The following is a 16,782-nucleotide window of genomic DNA, read 5'->3' as shown; positions in this document are numbered from 1 at the left end:
CAAGACAATATAAATCAATATTACAATCCGCAAAATACACACATGATATATATATATATACAGCAGTACCAAGCGCATTTGTGATTATAATTACTATTATTATCAATATTAGCAATTGTAATGAGAAAGTGTAAAAATAAAAAAGCACTGAATAAAATAAAAATACCAGCGCACCCCGAACCCCACTTACTATCGACATCTAAAATTTGTCAAGAAATCGCAAATGCAAGTAGAAAATAATAACAAATATATTGTACAAAGGTACTCTAACAAAATATTTACATTAGCGGGTTAAACTAGAAAAAAAAACGATTATATTATAATTATACACGGGATACGAAGGCGGTCCGATAAGTACTTAGTCTCACCGCCCGATGGTGCCACTATCGCAAGAGAAATTTACTATCGTGTAGTACATTCTCGTAGACGGCTACTGTCGAAATTTCAGCCGAATCGGACTCGTAGTTTTGTTTTGACCGCGTGTGGAAGCGGGCGTGTCCGCGGATTTTAGAAAAATGGAAAAAGAGCAATATCGGTCGGTGATTCGATTCTTGTTTTTGGAAGGGAAATCGCGCAGCGAAATCAAAGAGCGCTTGGATGCTGTGTACGGTGACTCTTCTCCTTCGATGGCGACCGTCAAAAATTGGTTTAACGAGTTTCAACGTGGTCGCACGTCGGTTTTTGATGAGCCACGGCCAGATGCCCCGAAAACGGCTACCACGGAGGATAACATGACAAAAATCCACGATCTCGTATTGGCAGACCGCCGATTGAAGGTGCGCGAGATAGCTGAGACAGTAGGCATCTCAAAAGACCGCGTGGGTCATATCCTGCATGAAATTTTGGACATGAGAAAGCTGTCGGCGCGATGGGTGCCGCGTTTGCTCACTCCGGACAACAAGCGCAACCGTGAGACCACTTCAGAGCAGTGTTTGACGCTGTTTAAGCGCAATCTGAAGGAGTTTCTGCGTCGTTTCGTGACCGTCGACGAAACATGGATCCACTGGTACACACCAGAGACCAAGGAACAGTCGAAACAGTGGACTTCACCCGGCGAACGTGCTCCGAAGAAGGCGAAGACTGTCCTATCGGCCGGAAAGGTGATGGCCACCGTTTTCTGGGATTCACAAGGTGTGATCTACATCGACTACCTGGAGAAGGGCAAAACGATCACAGGGCTGTACTATGCCGAATTATTGGGCCGATTCGACGCCGAATTACAGAAAAAACGGCCCCATTTGGCGAAGAAAAAAGTGCTCTTCCACCATGATAACGCACCGGCTCACACCTCCGCCCTCGCCACGGTCAAATTGGTCGAATTGGGCTACGAACTGCTGCCCCATCCACCGTATTCTCCAGATTTGGCCCCGTGCGACTTCTTTTTGTTTCCAAACTTGAAAAAGTCACTCGCCGGGCAGAAATTTGAGTCGAATGAGGAGGTCATCGTCGCCACGGAGGCCTACTTTACAGACCTCGAGAAAACGTATTTTTTAGACGGGTTAAAGAAGTTGGAGCATCGCTGGGTCAAGTGTATCGAGCTAAAAGGAGACTATGTTGAGAAATAAATCGCCACTTTTCCAAAATTTTCGTTTTTCTTTTATAGGCTAAGTACTTATCGGACCACCCTCGTAAGCACATTATAATAGCGTTCGATAGAGAAAACGCCGTTCTAGGAGAACGCCGTTTTCTTTCCCCAAGGAAGGGAGGATGTCATGTCCCGAGTGAGCCTGACGAACTACTCATAATTAATATACATTAATTATATGGGCGAAAGCCCATATGCCATGCGAAGCACTTCCGCCTGCGCCACACGTGTTGCAAGTTAAGCATCACGCCACACAGCGGAAATCCAAAAAAGACAATAGGCAAAGAATGCACGGTCTGCATGGACGAAGATCGCAAGTGGCGTAATGTTTCCGCAAAATTTGCAAGATTCTTTCGGCGACGAGTCTATAAATCGACTGCCGTCACCGAAGGAAGACAAAGCCAGTCCACCGGCCGACCAAACCAGACGTATCTATCTCTAAGACTACATTTGTAGCGCGCTAGCAAGAGGGCCAAGTCAATAAGACTCCTTTCTTAAAATAAAACTACATTTTTATTAAAACCTCCTTCACCACCACTGTCTCGTTAACTGATCCCGCAACAAAATGTAAAGAGAGCAATATCGTCATGTACTTCTGATACTTGTGATGAAAAGGAAAATGTGTCGCTAAATAAACCACAGACAAATAGGAAGAAAAGCAAAGTAGCAAGAGAATTAAAGAAATTGAATGCACAACAAAGTTCAGTGGCACAGGAAAGGGAATAAGCAAAAATGCAGCGGCATAGAGAGAAGATGGAAAAACAAGTTAAGCCATAGCAGTTTATAAGGAACAAATGGAAAAATTATTAGGCGCGCAACTAAGTTCCTGCTGTTTTTCAAGAGATGGCTCCAGTAGTAAGTGCTGGTCGATTGTGACATAACCAAAACGTCATGAACCAAGCTTAGACATATGGTAAACAAACCGCTTTGACAAATTAGTGATTTTGTTTTTGCGTCATATACTTTTGGTTGTGTGAAAATGTCTTATTTTGTGCCAAATAATCGTCATTTGCGGGAAGTATTGCTTTTCTTCTTTCATTCGAAGAAAACGGCGGCTGAAGCGCATCGAGAACTCCAAAAAGTTTACGGAGATGCTGCTCTAAGTGAAACAACGTGCCGTGATTGGTTTCGTCGCTTCAAAGACGGTGATTTCGATGTTGACGACCGTTCGCGTGAAGGAAGGCCAAAAACCTTCGAAGACGCTGAATTGGAGGCATTGCTCGATGAGGATCCGTGCCAAACGCAAAATGAGCTTGCTTCAGCATTAGGAGTTACCCGCCAAGCCATTTCCAAGCGATTGCATGCGTTGGGAATGATTCAAAAACAAGGAACTTGGGTTCCTTATGATTTAAAGCCAAGAGACGTTGAGCGTCGTTTTTTCGCCTGTGAACAACTGCTCCAGCGGCAAAAAAGGAAGGGTTTTCTTCATCGCATCGTTACGGGTGATGAAAAATGGATTCATTACAGCAACCCAAAGAGAACAAAATCATGGGGACTGCCCGGTCATGCTTCTACGTCGTCGGCTCGGCCGAATATTCACGCTGCGAAGGTTTTGCTGTGTATTTGGTGGACCAGGCGGTGTTATTTATTATGAGTTGTTGAAACCGAACGAAACCATCACTGGGGAACGGTATCGAACTCAATTGATACGATTGAGCCGAGCACTGCGCGAAAAGCGGCCACAATACGACCAGAGGCACGAAAAAGTGATTCTACAGCATGACAACGCTCGGCCTCACGTTGCCAAACCCGTTAAAACCTACTTAGAAACGCTCAAATGGGAAGTTCTACCCCACCCGCCATATTCCCCAGATATTGCGCCGTCCGATTATTACTTGTTCCGTTCGATGGCACATGGTCTGGCTAATCAGCAGTTCCGCTCATATGAAGACATCTCAAAATGGCTTGATTCGTGGATAGCCTCAAAAGACGAACACTTCTACCGTGACGGTATTCGAGCTCTGCCAGAAAGATGGGAAAAAGTTGTCGCTAGCGATGGGCAATATTTTGAATGATTCATTTGTAACCATTTTTTCATAATAAAGTTGCATTTTCATCAAAAAAAACAGCGAGAACTTAGTTGCGCACCTAATACTTGAAAAGCTGTAACTATAATATGTATCTCGTTTTTGTTTTTTATTCAGTTCTTTATATTTCTTTAGTTAGATAGAGCAGTTTTGTAAAATATTTATCTTTTAAAGTGTTGCTTAAGATGTGCATTTGCTTATAATGGTGTTTTGTAAATTATTTTTTTTAATGTTGCACATTATGTTTTTTTATAATAGTTAATATACTCAGATAGCCAAACCTGCGCGAGCAGATTTCGAACAAAGCCTACTATCATAGTTTGATGGTAAATAGGCAACAAATTTAACGCAGAATCTGTTATATCAAATTATGCCGCCAATCTGTGGTCAAATATGCGCCAAACCCTGCTGTCGGATATTTGACGGCAGATTTGTAGCAAAAACCGCGCAAGACTTGCAGTAATTTGACGGCAGATTGGCGGCAGAAACCGAGCAAACTCTACGCGCAGTCTCTACGCGTAGTTTGGCAGCAGGACTTGCGCGGTTTCTGCCGACAATCTGCTCGCACGGCCTGTCACACAGGTCCTGTCGACAAAACACAAGCCTAATGAGGACACAAATGGCTATGGTTTTGATGTGGATATCTGATCGAAATTGGCGTCAATCTGCGCGCATTCTGCTAGCATTTTGCTTACTGGGTAAGTTTTCTTTTTTCATATTCTATATGTTCAATATTTTATGTTTCTAATAGTGAGTAAAGTAATCTTTTTTTCTTCAGAAACAATTTGTCACGTCTTTAAGGCCTATAATGCTTTTAGTTTCTTGTTGTCTATCTTTTTCAAGCTTGAGAATTAAGATTTAAGCCAGAAAAAATAAAATAAAGAAACAAGAAGCAGAAAGCACATTTTGTACATCTGGATTAATACATAACGTAACATTATCTTATTACATAATTTCTTAATATTTAGTTCAGTTACAAATATTATAATTTTAGAAACAACATAATACAAATATTATAATTTTAGAAATAAGTGTTTGATACTAAAAATCTTAACTGTAAGACTGAAATGCTTCCGTTTTTCTAGTCAGCAGCTTCTTGTTTCCTAATATAAAAAGTTAAGATTAATAATTAAAAAGTTAAGATTAATAATATAAAAGTTACCCACACAACACATATGTCTAAGACGTCTTAAAGACATCTTATCCTAGACGTCTTTAACCCGTTTCGAACGAAAACGCCACTCTCGGTACACCGCTCTTTGGCGGCTCATAACTAATACTATTTGTGTCTGAAAAATTCGAGAGGTACATATTTTTATAGTTTAAGATGTGCCCTTTCTGATAGTGTCCATAAAATTTCTCCAAAAAATTATTAATTATGGAAAAAATAGTTTAAAACAAAAAAAACATGATTTTTTCGCACTTTTTTTTTTAAATTGAATTTTCAAAGGGTTTCCTGTCTGCAATGACCCTAGAACCCCACTAAACGGTGGAATAAACTTTATGTGGTTTGGAGATCGATTTTACTCCTTAATGTATTCAAAATGGCGCCTAAACTGCAAAATTTTCGTGAAAACATTCATGAATTTTTTATTGAAAAATGATGCATTTTTACGAAAAATTGTCAAGAATAAAAAGTTCTTAAAATCACTCAAAAAATGCACTCGAATTTTTTGAAAATATTTCGAGCAATTTTTTTGATTTTGTAAATAGTCAATTTTTGCAAAATTGAAAAAATTGCTCAAAAAATTCCGAAAAAATTTGGATGCATTCTTTGGCTAATTATAATAACTTTTTATTCTTCACCATTTTTCTCATTAGTGCATTATTTTCAAGAGAAAAAGTCGGACTCCGACGCCTCTCGCGCTCACGTACGCGACGCGCGCTTGTGTGCGTTATCCCTCCATGCTACGGCGTGCTACCAAACGGGCCAAACGTGGGATCACTGGGTTCATCTACTATATACACGGGATCAGTTACGCGATACAAACTTAAAAAATTGTTTCTACTATTTCAAAAAGCTATATTATTTTATAGTCTAAATTAAAATGTCGAAGAACTGAATAGTAAGTTGATCACGTAGAATAAAATGATTCTAATGATTTTCGCCTGCTACAGTTTTGGTATAAGTGATAGATTATAATGCTGCTGGCTAATAAAAGTCGTTTTATTGTCTATTCTATCAAATACTTAAAAGACAGTGTTGTAAGTGAGTTTCTTAATGTTTGGAAATGAAAAGAAAAATTTTTCACTTTAATTATTGTATGTTTATTTTTTTTTCATTTCTTATCATTTGATAAGATGCGATGGATTTACTGCGGAATTTCTTGTTCCTCCCATAAGAGCTCATGTATATAAAAACGAAATTTTGACATTAATTATCTCAAAAACCATCACGCAAATCCTTCTAAAATTTTAACGCAATGTACATTTTGTTTGCGGCGGATTGACGATAGATGTGCGAATATGTCAAACCTTTTTTTTCATGATCTGATACTACTTTGACATTTGGAAGTTTTTTTCTTGAAAATAATGCACTAATGAGAAAAATGGTAAAGAATAAAAAGTTATTATAATTAGCCAAAGAATGCACCCAAATTTTTTCGGAATTTTTTGAGCAATTTTTTCAATTTTGCAAAAATTGACTATTTACAAAATCAAAAAAATTGCTCGAAATATTTTCAAAAAATTCGAGTGCATTTTTGAGTGATTTTAAGAACTTTTTATTCTTGACAATTTTTCGTAAAAATACATCATTTTTCAATAAAAAATTCATGAATGTTTTCACGAAAATTTTGCAGTTTAGGCGCCATTTTGAATACATTAAGGAGTAAAATCGATCTCCAAACCACATATTAAAGTTTAAACGTTTATTCCACCGTTTAGTGGGGTTCTAGGGTCATTGCAGACAGGAAACCCTTTGAAAATTCGATTAAAAAAAAAAAGTGCGAAAAAATCATGTTTTTTTTGTTTTAAACTGTTTTTTTCCATAATTAACAATTTTTTAGAGAAATTTTATGGACACTATCAGAAAGGGCACATCTTAAACTATAAAAATATGTACCTCTCGAATTTTTCAGACACAAATAATATTAGTTATGAGCCGCCAAAGAGCGGTGTACCGAGAGTGGCGTTTTCGTCCGAAACGGGTTAAGACGTTATCAAAAGACGTCTAAAAGACGTCTAATTTCGAATGTCTTTAAGACGTTACCCAAAAGACGTCTGAAAGACGTCTTATTTCAAATGTCTTTAAGACGTTGTTCAAAAAACTTCTTTTAGATGTCTTATGTGACGTCTTTAAGACAATTTGTTTAAGACGTCTTTCAGACTTCTTATTTGAGACGTCTTTAAGACGATTTGTTTAAGACGTCTTTTAGATATCTTATTTGAGACGTCTTTAAGACGATTTGTTTAAGACGTCTTTTAGACTACTTATTTGAGACGTCTTTAAGACGATTTGTTTAAGACGTCTTTCAGACTTCTTATTTGAGACGTCTTTAAGACTTTTAAATTATGATATCATAATGATGTCTTTTTTCAGACGTCTTTTAGACATATGAATTATTACGTCATAATTATGTCTTTTTTAAGATGTCTTAAAGACTTTTAAATTATGATGTCACAAAGACGTCTTTTTTCAGACGTATCATTTATTACATAAAAATGACGTCATTTAAGACATTTTAAAGACTTTTGAATTATGACGTAATCATGACATTTTTTTTTAAAGATGTCCTTCTTAGCAAACAATCTGTGCGCAGACTGATAACTTTGTGTTCACCGAGTCTCTCTTTTTCACTGGTAAATGATTTTGCTTTTTATTTATTTTTTCAAACTGTCCTTAGAAGTATCAGTAAAATTAATTCAATTTAATATTGTTGTATGCTCTTATTCTTGACTGGATCTAAGAGCATAGACCAATCACGGAAAATTTCGATTGAGTAAAAAACGTCGGACACGAAAGAGTGGGGCAAAACGTGCACATTGCTTTCCCGACACCAGTGGTGCGATTCTTTAACTCGTTATTGGAGTTAACGACAGTTTCGTTATCGTTGCGCAGCTTTTCTACAGTATACAAAAGCTGCATAACGATAACGAAAGTGTCGTTAACTCCAATAACGAGTTAAAGAATCGCGCCGCAGCAGCTGGATTCTGTAACTCGTTATTGGAGTTAACGACACTTTCGTTATCATTGCGCAGCTCTTGTATATCGTAGAAAAACTGCGCAACGATAACGAAAGTGTCGTTAACTCCAATAACGAGTTGCGACGCGATTTTCGCTCGCCGTCGGCAAACGGCCGTCGGTCCACGCGTCTCGGCCGTTCACACTCTCACAAAAGTGGTTGGGCGCCAGGTGCAGCGGACTGCACCGATCACCAACACGGAACGGAACACCACCAAAGGGCCGGGACATGCGAGTCCGACGGGACTGGTAGCTCTTCGGTATTTTAAGTCGGTAGACGGGAGGGTTCGATCGGGAATTCGGGAAGTGACCGGGAAAACACAAGAATAGCTACACACACGTGTTTCGCTTATCTCAATTTTTATTATGTCGGGAATCGGAACGGTTCGACCCCTCAATACGGTACACTCCGCTTTGGTCTCGCGAATTCGAGCGTTGCTCTTCGCCGACAACTAACGAGACACGGTACACACGGGACACCGAAACAATAAAGCAGGTGGAAGGTCTTACAGATTCGGGAACCTCCCGGCGGCGTGGTTCTTCGACCTCCTTCTTCTCCTCGCTCCTCCGCAATCTCGCCACCCCCTTCAGCCCCCTGGGCGCGTGGAACTCCACCAAACTCCTGCGGTCCACCAAACTCTTCCTCTCACGCACGGTAATCGGTATCCTTTTTCTCTGGCTCACGACACTTCAGTCTTAGGCGATGATAACTCCGCAGTACTCGGAAGTAGACTCACGAAGTAAGAGATAAGAAGAAGGAGCGAAACGGGAGTTCGCTCCTTTATTATTTTCCAAAAGAAAGTGTCTCGTCGTTCTTCTTTGTTGTGTCGAGCCACCCGTCTCTCCCCGTTCCTCGTTGGATCTCCCAATCCGGGAATCCTTCCGCGGATCTTTGTTTGCTATTCGCGGGACGGGTGCTCGGTTTCACTCTTACGCGTTCTCCTTCTCGCTCGCGCTCCCGCGGTCTCCTCGCCTAGGCCGGCTTTGTTTAGCCGGCGATCATGCTTCGAGCACGGGAGCGATGACAGTTTCGCTGGATATTCCTGCGGGCCTGTGGACACGGGAACAGCAGCGAGAATCTTTTAAGGCGATACGGGAATCGGTAATATAGAGAAGGTGGAGCATTCACCTGAAGTGGCGGTCCGGTCGATGGGTGACGTCTTCTGGTTCCTCCGGTCTCGATGGGCGGCACAGGAGGTCCAGGGGCACAGAGCTCGGGGACGCGGGACCGTCCCACCTGCACGCTCCTATCACTAACATTATCCAATACGGGGGAGGTAAGGCGGCTCCTCCTCCCCCGAAATTCTCCCGCGATATGTTCCCCCCCCCCGCAAACCTCGCCCAAGGACCGAGGGTCGCACTGTGACGGGCGTCTGCCCGGCTGCCACGTCACAGAGTTAAAGAATCGCAGGGGCACTACAAGAGCGCTGAAGAGCAGACAGCAGCGAATGCGAGCAAGCGAGCAAGCGGAAGAGAGTGAGAGAGAGGTGCTTTTTGACTCGTTGTCTAGGGAGGTTGCTCTTCAATTTTTTTTATAACGTAGTATACATACATTAACCTATTTTTCCCAATGTTGCGTATATGCAACACGAAGTTTATATAATTAATTACTGATGTCAGTAATTATTTTTTTTTACGAAGTGTTAGACTAATTGTGAAATAAGTTCTTTTTGACTGCATTTTGTGAAGTTAAACTTCGTGTTGCGTATACGCAACATTGGGAAGAAATGGTGGGTTAAGTATGCAACATCGGTGCACCGTCATCAGTGGGATATACATTAGTGATTGATTAGGATTTTTTTGATTAAACATCAGTGATTGATTAAGAATATATACATACATTAAGTACGCAACATCGGTACATCGTCATCATCAATGGGATGCACATTAGTGATTGATTAGGAAATTTTTTGATTAAACATCAGTGATTGATTAAGAAATAAATATGATTATTAACAAAAATGATTATTAACAAAAACATGCAAGGAAGTATACGAATTTGCGCAGAAAGAACATTCTTGCTAGAATGTATTGAAAATCTCTGCATAGAAAATCTCAAGGACTTCACACCATCGCGAAAAAAGAAAAAAGCATCGGTTGTGGTCTATGCATTGCCGGAAAATACAACTTAAGGACTCGGGTATGTTAAATTTTATACTATCCCCTCATCTTATTTGCCTCTAATTCGTACGTTTCATTTGAATGAATAGGTGCTAATCACGTGCACAATTTTGTATCTTGTGATCATCCCGGCCGTGTGTGTGCCATCAGTGTGATAATTCATGCCCATATATACAAGCATAAAACTTCTCGCAGAAGTTTTATGCTTGTATACATGGGCATGAATTATCACACTGACGGCCGGGATGATCACAAGGTACAAAATTGTGCACGTGATTAGTACCTATTCATTCAAATGAAACGTACGAATTAGAGGCAAATAAGATGAGGGGATAGTATAAAATTTAATTTTATTTAATAAAATGTGATTTTATTTAATATAATATAATATAATATAACATAACATAATATAATATAATATATAATATAATATAATATATATAATATAATATAATATAATATAATATAATTGATTTGGAAATGATCTGCACGATACGTTTGGCAAAGATCCGGATCACATTCCCTGACAGCCAGATAACGAGGACGCTGCTTTGTATTGCATTGCGCCTTGCACCTACACTCAGGAAATCTGTTCTGGCATTCGCTGCTGATAAAACTCCTCGCAGAAATTTTGTGCTTGTATACGTATATTTTTACTTTGATATTTTTATGTTTCGAGATGTCCATAAAAAACTTGAACATATTTCAAAAAGTTCCTTTACCTACATGTGCAAAAAATCTCTATTACTACAATTTTGTAAAATTGGACAGACAAATGAAAATATAAAATTTAATTAGAAATAGAGAGGCATACAAATCAGGCAGTGTTTATTTCCTTTCTAATATTTCAGCTGTATGTATTCGCTTGATGCACCATTTATACGTGTAAAAGTTCATATAATATACCAGGTGTGTCGGTAATTCCTTTCCGGTTTTTTCGCTAAAGAAAACACGTTATTTACAATGGATAGTTAAAATATATTTATTCAAAGTATTGGCCATTTGATTCTATACATTTTGCCCATCTCTCAGGCAATTTATGGATGCCATTCCAAAAGAACTATTTCTCCTTTGAGCTAAACCATTCATCGAGCCATTTTTTAACTTCTTCGAAATCGGCGAAGTACTGCTGTGCAAGCGCGTGCCCCATCGATGCGAAAAGGTGGTAGTCGGATGGAGCCAGGTCTGGTACGGCGGGTGCGGTAGCAGATCCCATTTCAGCGTTTTGATGGTGTCTTGCATGATGGAAGTGCGATGGCACGGAGCGTTGTTGTCCTGCAATATCACTCGTTTGTGTCTCATGTCCCATTTTGACCGTTTTTCGAGCAATGCATGGTTCAAATTGATCAGTTGTTGTCGGTAGCGATGCCCACTGATAGTTTCGCCCGGTTTCAGCAGCTCATAGTACACGATTCCTTTCTGGTCCCACCAAACGCAGAACATTGTCTTCTTTCCGAAGCGATTTGGCCGTGCCATGCCGTCACCTAGCGAAGCATGTTGATGCTTCGCTAGATGAAAGCCACGATTTTTTGCGTTTGGGTTTCTCGAAATATATCCACTTCTCATCGCCAGTAACAATTCGATGCAGGAAACTCTTTCTTTCATGTCGCAAAAGCAAAATTTCGGATGTGGCTCTTCGATTTTCCATCTGTCTCTCAGTCAACTCATGCAGCACCCATTTTCCTTCCTTTTGAATTTTTCCCATGGCACGTAAACGTTTGGAAATACCTTGGCGAGTCATGTTTAATGCCTCCGCAAGTTGATCTTGTGTTTGCGTATCATCTTCATCCAATAACGCTTGTAGATCGGCGTCCTCAATTGTTTTTGGTCTTCCGGAGCGCTCTTTGTCCTTAGTGTCGAAATCGCCTCTTCTGAAGCGTTTAAACCAATCTTCACAGGTAGTTTTCGATGGTGCATGTTCGCCGTAGGCCTCCTCAAGCAAACGACGTGCTTCAGCTGCATTTTTTTCAAATTAGAGCAGAAAAGCAAAACTTCCCGCAAATGCTGTTTATTTGGCACAAAACTCGACATTTTTGTTGTTAGAAAAAATGTTTTTGCGTTGCGATATGTGTTGATATTACGACTGGTTATTGTTAACAGATGTCCAAGCTATAAAAAAACACAACTTCAGACATGTATGTCGACTACATGTATCGTTAGCGCCATTCATGTGTGAAACCCGGAAATTTAGTTGCGCACCTAGTACATATATTAGAGAAACTCCATTTCTCGCTCGATACCGACGAATTTTAATTGTTCCGTGGTCTATATCTGAAAATTATCGCATGATTTTAATTGTTTGCAATTAATAAATTAAACAAAACATTACAGCGACATACCTATAGTCAAAAAATAATTCTTCATCAGGTTGAATCGCTCTCTTAGCAAAAATACCTATTCTATGATCACCGTTCACCATCATTACTTTCACATAACAATTTGGATTTATTGAGTGATTAGCGAACTTTATTTTATTCCCTTTCGGTGTCGCGTCTACAACAAAATCTGAAACCGACCAAAAACTTTTAATTTTTATTATTTTTCAACATTTAATTAACCACTATATCTATCTCTATTTACCATTGTTAAGATTACAAAGGAAACTACACATACATTTATCATATATAATACTTTTCCCCTCCTGTGAGCTTTGTCTTGACTGATAATTTCGCCGCGATATTCCGAGATGAATTCATTCTTCGCTGCTGATCTTTCAAATTGTATAAAGTATATTTCAAATCAAAAATTCTACTTATTGAGATTATACTGATTTTCACTCTAATAAATTAAATTTTTCAATACTTATAAAAACCACGTTGCACGCTGACATTTTTGCAAGATTTAAAATTGATTTGGAAATAATCTGCACCATACGTTTGGCAAAGATTCGGATCACATTCCCTGACAGCCAGATAACAAGGACACTGCTTTGTATTGCATTGCGCCTTGCACCTACATTTAAGAAATCTGTTCTGGCATTCGCTGCTGCACTGATAAAACTTCTCGCAGAAGTTTTATGCTTGTATACATGGACATGAATTATCACACTGACGGCCGGGATGATCACAAGGTGCAAAATTGTGCACGTGATTAGCACCTATTCATTTAAATGAAACGTACGAATTAGAAGCAAATAAGATGAGGTGATAGTATAAAATTTAACATACCCGAGTCCTTAAGTTGTATTTTCCGGCAATGTATAGACCACAACCGATGCTTTTTTCTTTTTTTACGACGGTGTGAAGTCCTTGAGATTATCTATTGTAGGAATGTTCTTTCTGCGCAAATTCGTATACTTTCTTGCATGTTTTTGTTAATAATCATTTTTGTTAATAATCATACTTACTTCTTAATCAATCACTGATGTTTAATCAAAAAATCAATCACTAATGTGCATCCTACTGATGATGACGATGTACCGATGTTGCGTACTTAATGTATATATATATTCTTAATCAATCACTGATGTTTAATCAAAAAAATCCTAATCAATCACTAATGTATATCCCACTGATGACGGTGCACTGATGTTGCGTATTTAACCCACCATTTTTTCCCAGTATTGTGTATTGTAACGTTCCTAACATATCTCCGTATCTCTCCAGCCCTATTCTGTTTACCTATGTCTCGAACATTCCTATCCCTTTTCAAACCTTACTTTATGACCATACCTACTTTTATGACCCCATTCCTTTCTGGTAGTAGTTTTCCTCTAAACTTCTCACGAAACCGTTCGTCAGTCTCCAGTTGCCTTCCTTCCCGTAAGGAACATTTCCCGTTCCTCTCGTAGCGTATATTTAAATATATATACATATATTCGAATAAACTCGTCTCTCTATAAAAGTGTCTCTCCCCTGTTCACGAAGAAATTATTATAACCATTACGTTTCGAACGTAACGTCGGAACGTAACAACTGGTGGCAGCGGTGGGACTACTATTCATCCCTAAGAAGCAACCGAGAATAATAGTGAGACACGTGGAGAGAATATGAAGACGGAATTAAGTTATCGAGAGGAAGAGAAATCATTCTTGGAGCGGACTGAGCAGCAACAAGTTCAGCTGAAGAAAGCTTGGTATCGAGCAAACTTCGCTAATTATCTAAAATAGCGAAGCAGAAGAATCAAGATCAGCTGCAACGTTCTCGCGCTTGACGAATTTGGAAGGAATCGAAATTGCAACTGCTGAGATCCTGTCCATCGACCGATCAACCTCCGACGAGCGACTTGTAGTCACCCCGGAGAAAAAGGCGTAAGGACATTAGGATACTTCCTGAGGGAACAGCAGTCAACGTTCGAACAACTAATAGGACTGGACAACGAGACTCCGTGGAAAGCTAACACGTTAAAAGGCTACTCAGACGACACATCATCAACGACGAAACTTCAATAATTCGGCGCTATGCGGTTCATAGTATTAATGTAAGTCAATGAGTTTTACGAATTTTCGAGAAATTGAATCGCATTACGCTACAGATAGTTCCGGAGATAGTTGTAAGACCGATAGTTGTACCGATATTCAATCCAATTGCCTAAAATTAAAAATGAACCCGACAACGGTGCAAGATTTAGGAGCACAAGCAGAAGCAGGTCATTCGGCCACAGATCAAAGTCGAAGATCCTCGGTCTCGACCAATAATAGTTATTTTCCTGTTCGCCAGGGTTTGTCGCTCATACCTATTTTTGATGGGAAAAATATTCCGGTGCATATATTCACTTCCGATTGTAGAGGAACCATCAATCTAGTAGACTCAGATGACAGAGATGTCTTTTTTAGTGCCATCTTACAAACTAAATTAACTAGAGATGCAGCCTTGTTAAGATCTATTAATTCTTTTAATAACTTAGAAACATTGTGCCTCATATTAGAAAAAGAATTTAACAAATATAAAAGTTTCGAGCAATGGGAACTAGAGATAAACAATTTGCGGCAATTTAAAGGCGAACCCATAGAAGAATACGTTAATAGAACTAAAAGGCTTAACACAGACTTAGTACTTGCGATTTCTAATTATGCTGGTCCGATGGCACGACCCGGATTGAAAATTTTTGCCACAAACAAAATTATAGATCATTTCCTGGGTGGTTTAGATAGGAGAATAGAATAATATTTATTAGCACAAAAATTTGATTCCCTTGACGATGCTATCGATAGTACCACTAGATTCATAACTAAATCACAATATCACGCGGAAAGAACTCAAATCAGTCAGTCATATTATTCCCAGCGACCAAATTGCAATTATTATAGAAAGCCAAGGCATGTTGAAAACGAATGTAGGGCAAAAACTTATCGCGTTCACAACAACTCTAACCAACCTATATATCGAAATCCGAATTCTTTACAAAATTTCAATCATACATATCGTGATAGACGCGAATTCAGTCCACCACAGAATTATAATGGCCCCGGCCCAAATAATTTTTTCGCTAACAATCGCTACCGCGAGAATAATAATTATAACGGACAAAGTAATCAACGTAATATAAATAATTATCAGTATACTCCACCAAATAATAATAATGGAAACTCATCTTTAAACTATCATGGCCAAACGAGAAGCGCACCTCGCCCAGGCCCACAATTAAGTCGCGCGAATCCGGTCGAAATGACGGAATCAGAGCCCGCTCATACACCACCCGAACAACATCAAGAAATCTTATCCGTATCCCCTTCGATGAACTTAAAAACTCAACCGACAGATTTCTCTTAGATACAGACGCGGACATAAATTTCATTAAAGCGAACGCCCTAAAACCGGGAACATTACTTTATTACGATAATAAAGTTGAAATGCAAGGGATAACCGAAGAAAAGCAGGTAACCTTAGGAACGGTATATTTGCACTCAGGTACTGACGTTCACGAATTCCATATCGTTCCTAGTAAATTTCCTTTGAAAGAGCAGGGAATAATAGGCTCAACCTTTTTGCGAGAGGAAAACGCGAAAATCGATTTTGAAAAACGTTCGGTAACAATCAGGAATAACGTGACGTATCAATTGGTATATAGTAACCCGATAACATTGCCCGGTCGAAGTATTTGTCCCGTCGCGATTCAGACTAATCAATATAATGTAGATAGTGCGCTCTTGCCTCATCGAGAAATACAACGAGGTGTTTTCTTGATAGAAAGTATAATAAGCATAAATTACGGTTAAGCATACGCATACATAACGAACATTAATGAGGAAGAAATACGTGTAGAGATTTCTAGAATCAATGTAGAGCCAGTGGAATTTACCACGAGCCCGAGGGACAGCTCCACATATCAAATAGATTCAGTAACCTCGACTAACTTATCGGATAGATTAAAATTGTTAAAGGGAAACTTGCGTTTAAATCATCTGAATGAGGAAGAAAACCGGTCAATTCTACCTTTAGCAGAAGATTATAATGATATATTTTATTTATCGGGAGACAAAGGGAATAGATAAAATTAAACATTCGATAGCAACAACAGACAATGTTCCTATTTACGTAAAACAATATAGATACCCCCCCATACATAGGGAAGAAATAAAAACCCAAGTCGATAAATTATTGGAACAAGGCATTATACAGGCATCTATATCGCCTTATAACTCGCCTCTATGGGTAGTTCCAAAGAAACCTGATACCGACGGTAATAAACGATGGAGATTAGTAATCGACTTCCGTAAATTAAACGAAAAAACTATCAGTAACGCGTATCCCTTACCAAATATTTCAGACATTTTAGATCAACTAGGCAAAGCCAGATATTTTTCATGTTTTGACCTGGCTTCGGGATTTCATCAGATCCCAATGGATCCTCAAGATTCTGCAAAAACCGCATTTAGTACACCAAACGGCCATTACGAATATAAAAGAATGCCTTTCGGCTTAAAG

This window comes from Harpegnathos saltator, unplaced genomic scaffold (genome assembly GCF_003227715.2).
Source record: "Harpegnathos saltator strain DR-91 unplaced genomic scaffold, Hsal_v8.6 scaffold834, whole genome shotgun sequence".
Lineage (NCBI taxonomy): Eukaryota > Metazoa > Arthropoda > Insecta > Hymenoptera > Formicidae > Harpegnathos > Harpegnathos saltator.
This window is presented reverse-complemented; position numbering follows the sequence as displayed.